We start from the raw sequence: 14,935 nt of genomic DNA, 5'->3' as shown, positions 1-14,935 counted from the left end.
ACAAGATTGGAGCACATCTCAGCTTCATGCCAATGTAATGTTTCTTCTTTCTTTCTTCTCTTAAATTATCAGTGAGATTTTTTAGAGCTCTTCTTTAGAAATCTAAGTTTCTGTAATGATGTTTTGCTATGAAAACCGTCAGCCATCACTTTTACCAACATGTGCTGAATTCCCAAACTGTATTGTGTGGCTCCCTTTTCTCTGCCTCCATAACCATTTTTCCAGCCTCGATACCCAGGCAGAGAACTTTTTCTTTCTAACAGTTAGAAACTGAATATGTTAATTTATTTTTTTTTCTTTCTAACTTTTTTTTTTTTTTTTTTTTTTTTAGGTTCAGGGAGTATGTGTGCAGGTTTGTTACATAGGTAAATTGCGTGTTGCCGGGGTTTGGTGTACAGATTATTTTGTCGCCCAGGTAATGAGCATAGTACCAGATAGGCAGTTTTTTGATCTTCACTCTCCTCCCCGCTCAAGTAGGTCCTCGTGTCTATTTTTCCTTTTCTGTATGTCCATGTGTACTCGATGAACATGTGAATTTCTGCTACTCTGTGTAAGGCTGCTTTGAAACCGTAGGCAGCGCTCAATCCAGGCTCCAGAGGCTCTCTCTCATGCCTGGCTGCCCCTCTGCCTCAGGGCTGACTGCCTCCAACACTTCAGTGACTTCATTTACAAGCAATACAAACTACTGCTGTCCAGGCTTTCTCTGTGCTTCTTGTGAGTATATTTGAGAGCAAAGGTAATCTGTATTATTAGGTCCATGTTTATGCCAGTTAAGCACTGTAGTTGATGTTCCATGCTAAACTTAGCTCCAACCAGGATCCCTGTTATTGAATTGTGTTGCCACCAAATTCACATGCTGAACTTGTAACCCACAATACATTAGAATGTGACTGTATTTGGAGATAGGGCCTTAAAGAGGTGATTAAGGCTAAATGAGGGCATATGGATGGGACCTAGTGCAATAAGATTGGTGTCCTTATAAGAAGAGTGAAAGATACCAGGAGTGTGCTTTCACAGAGGAGAGACCCTGTAAGGACACAGGAAGAGGGCAGCAACCTGCAAGCAAAGGAGAAAACAGCCCCGCTGGCACCCTGAGCTTGGATTTCCAGCCTCCAGAGCTGTGAGAAAATAAATTTTTGTTTTTTAAGCCACCTAGTCTGTGGTATTTTGTTATGGCAGCCCTAGCAAACTAATACAACCTCTATTCAATTTGATCCTAGACACTTCCTGGTATTCTTTGGCTACTGACTCTCCATATGCTAATCATAACCAGAAACCTCCAGTGAACACTTTCCTGTTGTGGACACTGTTCCTCCGTCATCCCATTTTATCATCACAAAATTCCCATGAGCTTAGTATAATTATTTTAAAAATAATAATTATACTTCATATAAGTATATAATTAGTATAATTTTATACATAATTAGTATGGGCATGGAGAAGTTAACCAACTTAGGCACGATCACATAATCCGTAAGAGGCAGAGCTGGGATTGGAAACCAGATGGTCTGAAGCATGATGTTCTCCTGATGAGATGCTGCTGTCATGGTGTGGGACTCAGTGGAAAAAAGTGCAGAGGACCCCACTTCTCTTGCCCTGCTCCTTTCTTACTGGTGACACCACAATAAAGGGTTGTATGGATGTTTACGACTTTACGGTATCTGGATATTCTTAACTATTCTACCTGAGAGAAGGGAAGGAACAAGATAGTTCTTATTCGCACATCACAGATCAGAAAGGTAGGCATGGGGAGCTGCTCTTCCAGGTGCACAAACATTTGTGACTCAACATAATAGTTATCAGACCATCCCCTCTTTCTTATGCAACCAAATTTCCCAAGACAGCTGCTTTAAATGTATGAAACTCAGCTGTCCAAACAGTAAATGGTTTTGACACTTAGATGGCTTTCTTGACCTAGAGTAGAACTTGTTATTTATGATAATAGGAACAATTTGTGGGTTAGAATTCTTCCCCTCTAGCCATAGTTAAGCAAGGGGACAAACACTGTCTTTAATCCCACCTTTGCTGCACCCTGGTTTCAGTGGGAAAAGCTATATTATTAGAGAGAAAGGCCCTGTCAAGAAAGAAAGGTCAGAAAGGTAGAGGCAGGGAGAAAAAGCAGAGGTTGTAATAGTATCACTGGGTGAGGCCCAGGAGGGTAAGCAGCACAGCGGGAGTTGTTACGGATGTCATTATTATAGCATTTAAGGCTTGTGCCCCTTTGTGATCAGGGCCATTCTCTGACCTTGATGTCCTCTTTCAATCACTTGCTATGGGAAGCGTTGAGGAGTTTTGTCATCCTGAGATAGAAAGAGATGAGAGTACTCAAGATAAGGCCTTTGGAAAAGCAGAGTGGGATTGGTAGAATTGACTTAGCATTCAAAATCTTGGTGATTGTGCCTGACTGTGGGTTTGATCTGGGAACGGGTTCTCCTCTAATACTCCTGGAATGGCTGCTATAGGCATTCTCCTAGAAGAAAACCACTTATGCCTAGGAGTTTGGAATCTGGCAAGGCACTTAGAGGCTCCCAGAAAATCCCCAAGAGAAGGAAGGCCTGCAGATGGGGAAAGATACAAGGTGAGCATCCCCAGAACCTTTAGTGGAGCTCCTTCTTGGGATCTACACAATCCTCTGAATGTATCTCTGTCTTTAGATTACCCTGGGTTGTAGAGGTCGAGCTCTTACTGTATCTTAGTGAATCAGAGTTCAGCTAACTTCTAAGCTGCTCACCCATCTGAGAGAAACCAATCTGTTCTGAACTTGAAAGCTCCTGACTTCAAAGGCCATCTAGAAGAAACTGTTCTTGATCTCTTGCCCACTCCAGCATGCAAGCCAAATCTCATCTGTGATAGTAGTTGACCTTTCAGAAGTCGCTCCTGCAGACAAGCCCATTGCCAAGTCTTTCCCTTCCCATGCAAAAACATCAGCTATAGGCCCTGGGTCACTCCTCTCCCTGGACAAGTGACTGCTGAGAGTGGCCAGTGCTGACTGAAGACCTACTCTCTGGTTAGTGAGTCTGTGTGACTCCTGGGAATCCCAAATACCAAGTGTTTCATGATTTTACCTCGGTTATGTCCTTACGTTTTGGCCTTTGGGAGAATAGATGGCAGAGTATTTGGTTCACTTTTACTTGGTGAAATAGAAATAATGAATCCCACAAAGTTATGTTGCATGGCAGTGGGCCCTCCTTTTCCCCAAATAACTTTCTAACACATTTGTCTGAACCTAAGATCAACGTTATCACTCTCATGTGCTTTACACAAAGGTTTTCTCAGGCAGGGGAGGACAGGCAGAGGTCACAGCCAGGGAGCTGCAGCATCCAGTCCCTCCTCTCCAGCCTGACTTGTCAGTGTCCCAGCAGCCTGCAGTGGGAAGGGCAAGTGAGGAGATCTGCTGAAGCTGCAGCCATGGAAACAGCTCCAGAACTGCTATTTGGTGGTGACTTGCAGGAATGCCCCATCCCTATGCTCATCACTCCCAAAGGTGGTGTGCTACCATCACACGTGGAAGGCAGGAGGCTGGTGAGAAGGCTGGAATAAGGCTGGACGGAGGGACTCAGGAGAAAACCCTCTCACCCTCCAGGGATTGGCATCCTGGTGACTCAAATGAGGCAAAGCTATAGGAGCAGGGCTATGGGGTTCCTTTCACCAAGTTCAGTAAGTTATACCCTATGCCAGGCATGTGGCAGGAGCTGAACTAATGGAAGGAAGTGACTCAGAATTCGTATCTGACGCCCAATTCATACTCCATGCTTCCTCACCTGCCAACATGGTCAGTGGCCTGATGACGAAGAAGACCTGGGTCATGGTTTTCCTCTGCCTTTTATTGGGGTGACATTTTAATTGAGCCTTGTTTCTTGTGTGTAAAATAAAGGCATTGGGCTATATTGCTTCCATGCCCAACTCCTCTCTTTTATGCATATGGTAAAATGGCACCTTCCATGGTACCTTCAAGGCAGTCTGAAGAAAGCTTGGAGGGCGGTTAAGAGGAGGGTACATGGGGCTTGGTCAGCAGGCTGATGTGGATTGGCTATGAAAGAGATGAGGGGGGGTCAAGGGTTACTGGGGGGTATCAAGACAGGCAGGGTAATGCCCTGGGGTTTCTCTTGGCTGCTAGAGGGAGCTTGGGTCTGAGGCAGGCCTAAGTGTCAGGAGACCTAGTTGTCTAGGCCCCTAAATCCTGTCAAGTCTGAGATACAGATGTCTAGTCTGATACAGACCAGATGGCATGGAGAAGAAACTGTCATGGAGAAGAAATGTGACTATACCCTGGCCACATGCTCCCTTTCTCTGCCTGTGAGGAGGCTGTAATAGAGCCCGGCCATCAGGCCGGTCTCCGCCGTCTCGCTGACTCACTGGAACCATGGTGATTCTGCTTTTTGGGTCTCCTCCCTGCCGAGCAGGACCGGGGCACTTCTCCTTTGGAGTTGGCAGAAGTGGTATCTTGCTGAGTGCAGGAAGCTTTCTTTTGGGGACTTTTGTTTTTATTTTGTTTTCCTTCGTTTTCCTAAAGGGGCAAAGTGAACACAACTCTGGGGTGACTACAAGGAGCCTAATTTGGTCTCAAATCTACCACCTTCTCCTCTCTCTGTAGGGATAAAGGATGGGTGCAAGTTGTGCCTCTGGGCAGGACAGGAGTAGGACAGGACAGGACAGGACAGGGCAGGGCAGGGCAGCATGGACTATAACTCCTGGTATAGGAAGGAGCAGAGAGGAATGTCAAAGTCTTGGGCAGGAGCCAGGCATGGAGGGGAGAAGGTACAGGCTCTGGGCCCCAGGAGAGGACTTGGGGCAGGGCTGGGAAAGTTCTGGAGGCTCAGATATGAAAGGTGGGGAAGAAAGGGCAAGTTGGACAACACAGCCTCCTTTCTCTGGGAGGGAGAGGTGACCCCAAGGGTCCAAGGCCTTTCTGCAGTCCACATTAGGCTGGTAGAGTGAGAGGTGTCGATAGGCTGAGCAGCCAGTTGAAGCTGTGGCTGAAGCTGGAAGTCAGAACTGGGGCATCAGCCTTTTCACAGGAGTTTATCAGGTGATGGGCTCCTGAATCTCCTGCCCAATTCTGGGCCTCACATTATAGGAGGCAGAGTGATTTTAAGGGGACAAATTCCACAATAAAATATTAAGTGCAAAAATCAGAGTATCACATGTGTGATGTTAACCATGATAGTGCTTATTAACATGGGGTTGTGTGATACATGTACAGAAGTTATATTGGAAGCAGCTGTGGTGAAGTAGTCACACTGCTTTTCTCAGAATTAGGAGCAATGGGGATTTTCACTTATCAGTAAGTTTAAAGTATCTTCAAAATTTCTGTTACTTTTATTCTGGGAAAACATTGTTCAAAATGCCTTGGATGAACTATAAGAGAGAGACTTGGGTTGGGTGGAGTCTGTGATTCACACCCACCTGTGTAATAATTGGGTGCCCAAGTCATTACGCAGGAGTATCTTCCTAGGCCAGGGAAAAGGCCTAGAGGCCTATGCTTGATGTTCCCAGCTCAGACGCTCTGGGGCTTATGGTCATGGGTTGCTGCCTGTGTCTCACATGTTCCAAATGCACGATCCATAAAGGTGGTCCCCATGGGAATTGCTTCTCTGACAATGGCACATAAATCCTAGATCTTAGTCATGCTTTGGAACCCCTTAGTCTCAGTGGGATTTTGCTGACGAGTATTGTCTCTGCCAGACAGAGAAAGACCCATTTTTCTTTGATTGAGATTCGTTTCTTACTCATTCTACTTCTCTCCACCCGCCCCCCCTTGTCCTGATGATTCTAAGGTAGACCCACCTGGAGCTCCAGCTCTGGGAACCCCTCTCCAGACTGTAAACCTTGTGGTGAAATGGATTGATAATGTCCTGTTTAATCAGACAGATGCACACCTTGTTACCTTAGGAAAAACACTTCAACTTCAAGAATCCTTGGTCATCATCTGTAAGATGAGGTCAACTACTTCTAAACCACAAGGTGGTTCAGAAAATTCAAAGATGTCAGGTGAGTAACATGCCCAGAAGAATGTCTAACCCCAAGTAGAGCCTTAACAAATGTTTATTTTCTCCCCTTTCCCTTGTGTAAATTTATTAACAACTACCTCAGATATACCTGTGATGGTTTTATTTTTACCTATTAGGTCACAGAGGCACAGAGAGGCTAAGTAACATGTTGAGGGTCACACAGCAAGTGGGCAGCATACTTGGACTTCCATCCCAGGTGTGTGGGGAGTGCCTTCATAGTCAGGATTATGTGAGGGATCGTACTTGACATGTAGCATGCAGCACATGTCGAGCTATGGGAATGAGTCCACTCAGATAAATGGGCCCAACCCTCACTCAGTGTTCACCACAAGGAAATCTGCCACTACCATTGCCTGTCTTCTCTGTAGTGACTGCCAACTGCAAGGTTAAGGCTAAGAATTTCATCATGTCAAGTGGAATTAGGGACTGTCAATATAAAGACTTTTGTACCCTTCCCTTGTGCCTCTCAGGTTACCGGTATCCAGTAACGCTATTAACCTTTTCTTCAAATATGTCTGATGATCTGATGTGTGCAGGGCATAATTACGGGTACTGTGGTTAAAGCAATGAATGCAACCCTTGAAACCTGGGTGTCCATAGAGTTTTCATCTTGTGAGGGAAGAGAAAGAAAATGCACACATAAGGAAAAGTTATAGGAGCACAAATTGAGTTAAGTACCCTGGAGAAAAACCGAGGAGGGAAGGGACAAGGAAGTGCAGTTAGGGAGATTTGGTCTTTTATGTATATGGTGGCCAGGAAATGCCTCATGGAGAAAGTGGCAGCTGAGAGCAGAAAGAGGGGTGGCAGGAAAGTATGACATCTTCTGGAGGAAGTAAGGAAAAGTCCGAGAACCAATAGGAAAACTAATCTCCCTAACTTTCCTCTCTAACTTTCCCTCTACATACCCTTTCCAAAGATCAGTCCAAATAGATCTCCCTTTTCCTCCCCATAACAGCAGTGTAAATCTCTCCCACTGGAATCATTTATCATGTCTGCCTTCCTTGACAAAAATGGATGAATAAAGCTCAAGAGAAGCTGAGATGGTCTTCATGTGTTTTCCCCACTTTTTCCTGGCCTGTCCTGTTCATCCTATCCATCAGCGATGTCTTCTACACTGAGCAGTCAGACCATATCTGGAGTATTGGGCTCTGTTCCTGATGCCTCACTGTGAGGGGCAAAGTCCCACTGGAGGTCATGCTGAGGCGATAACCCAGGGTGGTGTGGTGCCTGAAAAGGACGGACTCTTTCATAGGTGCTTAGTGATCCCAGCTGTATTATATGTGAAAGGAGGTCATGTGGATGTGGAGTTAGAAATGTTCTGTGTAGACCAACATATGAAAACATAACCAAAGAGATTCTATGCCAATATGAATTAATATCTTATGATAAAATGAAACGGGGTGTCTGGGTGGGCTGAATTCCAAGTAGCCGGAGGAATGCAAACAAAGACAGGATGTACCCTGTTCTGGGAACGTTGTAGAGAGCATTCAGGTGGTTTGAGCTGAAATTCATGATTCTGCGATTCTAGTGGGATGCCTGAGGGCAGGTGATGAGAATAAATAAAGCTGGAACCTCTCACTGGGATGTTCTCAGGAAAAGGCCCCAGGATGTTCCGGTTGCTTCTACTGGGCATGTTCGCAGTGCTCTTCATGGATGAGGGTAAGCTCTGGAGAGGGACACACGAATGGGTGGTGAGAGAATGTATGGAGTGGGAGAAAGGGGTTTCTACACTTGGGTTTTGGGGCTGCTGTGAAATCATTTAAGAAAGTTTTTCTTCTCTTCACAGGAGACAGAGTCCTGACATGGAAATGTACGGTGTAGCTGGTTTGTCGTTTTTGGATAAATAATGCCACAGTGAGGGAGACATTCTTGAGTTCTCTACACATTGTCCCCTCCCCACTCAATACTCCAGTGTCTTCTTTCCTGCCTAGACTTGGGAGGGTCCCTGACTTCTTTGGGGGTCATAGCTGTTACCCAATCAAGGGAGTAAGGTCCCCTGACAGAGGCCAGGACTAGTGTCAACTTTCTTCTCATGAGGTTTGCACCACTTCGATATAAATGTTTCCGGGTGGGAAGAGACTTCTGAAGCAGAATCACTTTCCCTAGTGCTGTTCTTTAAAGTGCCTCTCTTTTTCAGGGGTTCGATTTTGCAATTCCTGTGAACGCTTTGATGGATCCATTTGCCACGGTGGCATGAAAAGTTGCTGGAAGTTTAATTTATATTCGAAAAACAGGAGTTGTGCCACAGATCACTATTACTTTAGTGATCTCACTACAGGTAGGTGGGGGGTGGTGTTACAGAGAGACACAAAATATCACCAGTGGTGCCCACAATGCTTGGAGCCAAGTTGTGGAGGGAATCTGGAATCATGGGAGAGGGCGGGAAGAGGGATTCACCACACACAGACCTGGGTACGGGGGCCTGTGTGGGAGGCAGATGTCTTCTGCCTGGTCATGGCTAGAGAGACACAGACCAAATGCAGACACAGTCTGGGGGCTTAGTCCAGTCTACAGAAAACTGAGGAGGTGCTGGAGAGAGGTCATTGCTAGGAAGGTGATGAAATGTGGCAGACTGACCACATTTGCCTTTCTTCCCTTTAGGGAGGTATCTGTTCCGTTATACAACACTGTCTTGCAGGCCCTGTGATGAGGGAATGCTCCAAGTATTCCACGACCTTCTGAGAGAAACGACCTGCTGCATTAATGAAAACAGGTGTAATACTGGCAGAGATAATTTAGATATTACGAGGGTTCTTGGAGCAGAGCCTCAGGATGAAATAGTGTATGATTCATAAAATTATGAATGATTAAGGTTGTTAGACTATATCTCCTTGTAGCCTTGGCCCTTTTTTTTACCCAATGGTAATACCATCATCTTACATTTTCCCCCAAACCACTCTCTTCTCTATTCCAGCATATCTACCTATGGAAGCTCTGTCTTTCCAGTGTCCCTGTTTCCATTAACAGGCAAGGGTAAATATCTAGGTCAGAAAAACCTCAACTCTGCCTTCTGGTTGGATTCCTCGGTCTTTGCTACCTGGTACCACCTGGCAGTCTCCACTTGCCCTTAAGTTCTGATGCTACACCTGGCCTGAAGTTAGAATTCTAAAGTATTTTGCAAAGGAAGCAAAGTAGTTTTTATGGTAGAGCTTCTGGGGGAATATCAGGAGAAAGCAGATTGGATAAAAATAGGGAGAAAGTTACCAGAAATTTTGGGAGAATGATTTGAGAGGAGAGTAGGAAAGTATTTGATGCGGGGGGCGGTTGGAGGTAGGGCTTATATTAAGAAGGGGCTTGGGAAAGTCAATGTGAAATTAGAAAGCATTAGAAACTCTGACTTATGTGAAAGAAATTAGTCAATGTACTAGACGTGAGAGTCACAGTGCTTGTCACCATTTTTGGGAAACTACTGCACAGCTTCTCCTGACAACACGGCTTAAGCTACAAAGTTTTAATCATTTTTCCTTGATCACACTTGGCTGAGTGTTTTCCACTTACTCTGTCTCTTAGCATGTGCTGTTGTTTGAATATCCCCCTCCAAAATTCATGTTGAAATTCCATTGCTAATGTAACGATATTGGGATGTGGGGCACTTAAGAGGTGCTGAGCTCGTGAATGGATGGATGCTGTTATCATGAGCAGGAGTGGGCTCCTGCTAAAAAGGATGAGTTTGGCCTGATTTCTTCTTTCTGTCTTGTGTTCTTGCTTGATCTTCCGCCATGTTATGATGCAGTGAGAAGGCCCTCATCAGAGGCCAGCATCGTGTTCTTGGAATTTTCAGACTCCAGGACCATGAGCTGAATAAATTTCTGTTCACTGTAAATTACCCAGTTCTGTTGTAGTGATAGAAAATGAATTAAGACAGCATGTGAGGGATGCCCAGTCCTCAAAAATATTCAAATATCACCTTGTATTCTACATATCCATTGATAAAAGCTGATTGTTTTTAATCTATTGGCACAGCCCTGTAACAAAAAATGTTAAGGAGAGATAAGACTTTCAGATCATCACTGTAGTTTTCTTAACAAAAATAAGTTATGAAACAACAATAATGGCTGAATTGTTATTGGTTGACTTTAGTTTTATATTTTAAAAATGATTTTAGCCATTCTATGTATTAGAATCTACAGGCACTATGATACGTATTTTTTAGCTTATAATTATATACACACATATGTAATATTATCCCAAGGTTAGTCTCATCCCTATTGATATCCAGGATTATGACTGCTTATTAGTTTGTGTAATGTTATATTTACATAAGTAGAATTAAATATTTAAATCTACAAATAAATTTAAACATATTTTAAATATGTGTATGATGGGATTTCTCCCAAATTTTATAATATTAGAATGAATACTATACTTTAACATCTTGAGAAATAGAAAGTAGATTCTTTCATGCAGGGTTGATTAATTAGTTTAAATGGACAGAATGAAGATGCTGGCAGTAGGTTCTAAAAAAGCAATGATTCATGGCATTTACTGGCTCTGAGCCCAACTCAGCACCAGAGTTCCCTAGAAATTGCAGTCCTTGTGTCCTAGACTGCCTTTCAGTTTTACCTAGGACCCCGAAGCACTTTGGCTTGCAGTGTGGCAAGGCTTGCTGAGAAACTTAAGTTCTAGCTGCTGGGATGGGTGATTCCCCTCTGGCTATGGCTGGTCCAAATTGTTCCCTCTGTACACAAGTACTGGCTAAGCCCAGCATGGCTTTACTCTCCTCTGTGACAGGACAGCACTGAGTTCAATGCCAAGTCCCCCAGTTGCTGTGATCTCACTCCCCCAAGTGCACAGCGTCTCTGTGCCAAGTGGCCACTGCCAAAGGATGGGAGAATGGTGGTTTCAGCAATTCAAGACTATCTCTTCTACGCTATTTAATGCCTCTTTCAGTGATATAAAGTTAAAACCAGGTACCATGATTGTTCGAACAACCTGATTTTTGGTTCTTGTGATGGTGTTTTTCTGTGTGTATGTAGTTGTTAAAATTTGGTGATCCTACTAGAGGGACAAATGGTGTAGGCTTCTTTTCTACCATCTTGCTCTGTCCTTCTCTGTGTATAATTTAAATGATCCGTAATTAAGTGAAAAATTTATTTTTATTTTTGTTAATTTTTTTCCTCTTGGCCAGGCCTGGTGTCTCATGCCTATAATCCCAGCATTTTGGGAGGCCAAGGCAGGTGAATTGCTTGAGTTCAGGAGTTAAAGACCAGCCTGAATAATATGATGAAGCCCCGTCTCTACAAAAAATACAAAAATTAACTGGGCATGATGGCATGCACTGTAGTCCCAGCTGCTTGAGAGGCTGAGGTGGAGGGATAGCTTGAGCCCAGGAGATTGAGTCTGCAGTGAGTTGTGATTGTACTACTGCACTCCAGCCTGGGTGACAGTGAGACACCATCTCAAACATTTGTGTGTGTGTGTGTGTGTGGATTTATGGATACAAGTGCAGTTATGTCACATGAAATATATTAGTCTGGGCTTTTAGTGTACTATTTGCTTATATATTGTGGTTTTAATGCAGATTTGTTGGGGCAGGGTAACCTGCCCCCGGCCCTCGGTCAGGGAAAACAGCTCCCAGTTGCTGTGAACAGCAACTGAAAAGAGGCTGTGAGTCATGAAGGCTGAAGTTGACTGCCTTAGAATTCTTGGGTTAATTTTGAAAGGCTTTGCTTAGAACTACCAATATAGTACTCTGAACTTTCAGTTAGGACATATTGGAGGCAGCAGTATAGTTTATGAAGCTCTATAAATCCTTTTGCAAAAGCACGTAACACTAGGATAGCAAAGGGAACATGCCATAGACAAAATAAGGGTCCACCAGGGTTCCCTAAGCCTTGGATATCTCAGATATATGGGAATATGTCACTAAAATTCCTTTCACAAAATAGAACTTGATCCTTAGGAAGAAAGGAACTGTTAGTAGAAACAAAATTCAGCAGGGTTTAAAGACTGAGATTATCAGAGAATATGAATATATATATATATATATATATATATATATTTTTTTTTTTTTTTTTTTTTTTTGAGATGGAATCTAGCTCTGTCGCCCAGGCTGGAGTGCAGTGGCATAATCTCGGCTCACTGCAAGCTCCACTTCCTGGGTTCATGCCATTCTCCTGCCTCAGCCTCAAAAGGAGCTGGGACTACAGGCACTTGCCACCATGCCTGGCAAATTTTTTTGTATTTTTGGTAGACATGGGGTTTCACCATGTTAGTCAGGATGGTGTCGATCTCCTGACTGCATGATCCGCCCACCTCAGCCTCCCAAAGTGCTGGGATTACAGACATGAGCCACCGCGCCTGGCCAAGAATATAATGTTTCTGTATGTACACGTATTCTGTAGTTTTTAACATGGAGTGGACATAGAGCAGTAACACCACAATAGCAATGGGCACACCTAACACCTGTATTTTGGTTTCTAAATATCCTTGCCCATTAAGAAGAAGTAGGTAGGACTCCTTGCAGGGAAAATACAAAATGAGCCTGGAATATTTAGGCCAGGGCTGAAATAAGTAAGTGTTCAAAGAATGATGGCAAAGGTGAAAGGGTATTGAATCAAGCTTAAAGGGACTCTCACTGGCCAAATTGAACATCAAACTAAATGTCATAATGATCAATATGACTCATTGAACAAAATAGGAATGATGAGTTTGTACTTATGTAATCAAATAAGTAGATAAGGAGAGGAAAAAACTTTTCCTTATAGTAGATTGCCAGATAATAAATTAGATTTCTTCTAATAAACATTGAAGGAGTATTGAAGTTGGAAAATCACCATCTGACAAAAATGCTAAGAAATAATTCATCAATTCAGGCAAAAATGCTAAGATTATCACTAACTTATTAGTGTTAACAGATGATAAAACTAGTAGGTGATAAAACTTGTTGGTGAAAATGGAAAGATACTGGGACATTCACAAAGTCTGAGAACCTCACCAGAAAATAGTTAGCAATTACAAAGGGAAAATAAGTAATATTATAGAAGAGAAATCATTTTAATTGTAATTAATTAACATCACTAGTAAAGAGATAAGATTATGTGCTCCTAGATAGAATGCACTGAGAACACAGCACCACTTTTGTGAAATTTTTGTCAAAGATCTATAATCTGTATCTAATCATGTAGACACATTGTGCAGGCCCAATTTGAGGGAAATTATATAAAATATCAGCTTATAATTTTAAAAGTATTAAAGCCATGAAAATAAGACTGTGAACCTATTGCAGATTAGAGGAGACTAAAGAGACACTGCAAATAAATGCAATATCATGATCCTAGATTGAATTATTTTGCTATGAAAAGTATTACTGGGAAATTGATAAAACTTGGATGAGGTCTGTGGATTACATGATAGTTATTTGTCAATACTAATTTTGTGACTGTGATGATTGTATTGTAGTTATAAGAAAAAAAATCTCTGTTTTTAGGAAACACATAGGAAAGAGTTCAGAAATGAGGCATCATATTAACTTGTATCAGTAACAAGTAGTTCAGAAAAGAGACATTCTTTGTAGTACTAGAAACAGTAGCTCTTCAATCAAACTATAATCAATCTAAAGTATATGATTTAGCTTAGAGTTTGGTTGTGTTAAATACAATTTGAGAAAATATATGTAGAAAAACTTAGAATGGAGATGGCTAGAAAACAAACAAACAAAAACACTCTAAGAGATATGTTTGAAAATACTTGTAGAAAACATTTCAGAAATGAATACTGTTACTTCTGGCTTTTGGTTATAATGTGGTGAGTTGTTGGAAACAATGCATGCCTTTGAAATAACTAGAAAGATGGATAAAATAATAGTCAAATAGTTATTATTGTTATGTTTTTGAGACAGAGTCTCGCTCTGTCACCCAGGCTGGAGTGAGGTGGCACGATATCGGCTCGCTGCAACTTTTGCCTCCAGGGTTCAAACAATTCTCCTGCCTCAGCCTCCTGAGTAGCTGAGATTACAGGCACACGCCACCATGCCCGGCTAATTTTTTGTATAAATGGTCAAATATTTTAAATTGATATGAGAGGTGTGTGGATTCAGAATGAAAAGAAACTCAAATTCCAGAAAGGAAGACCCCCTTCTTAGGTGAGCAGAGACGAATAGGAACTTTAAAGATATCTGCCAAGACTTTTCACAGTTGACAGAAGAACAAGTTTGCCATAGACAGAGAGACTTTTTGAACTTAAACCAACCAAAGCTTCAAAATAGTCCTGACCCTGCTCAAATGTGATGTGATCTTGGTGATAAATTCCTCCATGTATCTGCTTCACAAAGAAAGAGTGTGCTCTCTCTAGGGGAAGATAATGCTTTCTACAATGTTGGGAATATAATAAAAATTTATGTGACGTATGAAGAAGCAGGAAAAAATAGGTGATAGAAGCAGACCAGATGTTGAAATTATGGCATAATGACTTCAAAATAACTATTAAGATATATTAAATGAGAGAAAAAGATGGGCAAGATGAAAATATAAATAATTTTAACAGAGAAATAGAATGTATTAAAAAGGACCTAATGGAAAAGTGACTAGCTAGATGACCATATAGGATCCTTAAATGGTCACCACTTGCAGAAACATCAATTTAAACAACTATCCATCCATGAAAACACCTTGACAAGAGCTAAGGAATTCAGGTGAGACATTATAGAACCTTCGTGGAGTACACAAATAGAAAAGATGGATTGAAGAGAGTGGGAAGAATAGTCTCACATTACCCATATCACTTCTCCCCCAAGCCCAGGCAGTACAACATGGAGAGAGATACCATCTGCATGGGGTAAAGAGAGTGAAATAAACACCCAATATCACTGCAGACCCTGTATGAGCCACTCCCCATACCCCATGAATGCCAGTATCAGGCTCTCCTCCATGGCTTCAGGCTCTGGGCCAGCCTCCATGGACCTAGGCTCCAGGTTTGCACCCACA

The 14,935-nt window shown here is 42.6% G+C and overlaps 2 protein-coding genes across 3 annotated transcripts in view; one reads left to right on the top strand and one right to left on the bottom strand.

The window, feature by feature from the left end:
* Positions 1–11,560, bottom strand: part of DDX25 (DEAD-box helicase 25) — a 100,637-nt gene extending 89,077 nt beyond the window's left edge. The window contains exon 1 of the mRNA XM_050755696.1: positions 11,557–11,560. The gene's annotated coding sequence lies outside the window, so the exon portion shown is untranslated. The remainder of the gene's footprint in view (positions 1–11,556) is intronic.
* The window catches only part of PATE2 (prostate and testis expressed 2), a 108,610-nt gene that overhangs the window by 57,769 nt on the left and 35,906 nt on the right, over positions 1–14,935 (top strand). Inside the window, exons 4-6 of one of the 2 annotated variants that reach the window (XM_050755755.1) lie at positions 332–7,670; positions 7,798–8,048; positions 8,149–8,289. The gene's annotated coding sequence lies outside the window, so the exon portion shown is untranslated. Of the gene's footprint in view, positions 1–331; positions 7,671–7,797; positions 8,049–8,148; positions 8,290–8,444; positions 8,725–14,935 lie in introns of those variants that run through there. The other variant, XM_050755756.1, reaches the window with a different exon arrangement.

Source organism: Macaca thibetana, chromosome 14, assembly GCF_024542745.1.
Source record: "Macaca thibetana thibetana isolate TM-01 chromosome 14, ASM2454274v1, whole genome shotgun sequence".
In the NCBI taxonomy this organism is placed as follows: Eukaryota; Metazoa; Chordata; class Mammalia; order Primates; family Cercopithecidae; genus Macaca; species Macaca thibetana.
This window is presented reverse-complemented; position numbering and strand designations above follow the sequence as displayed.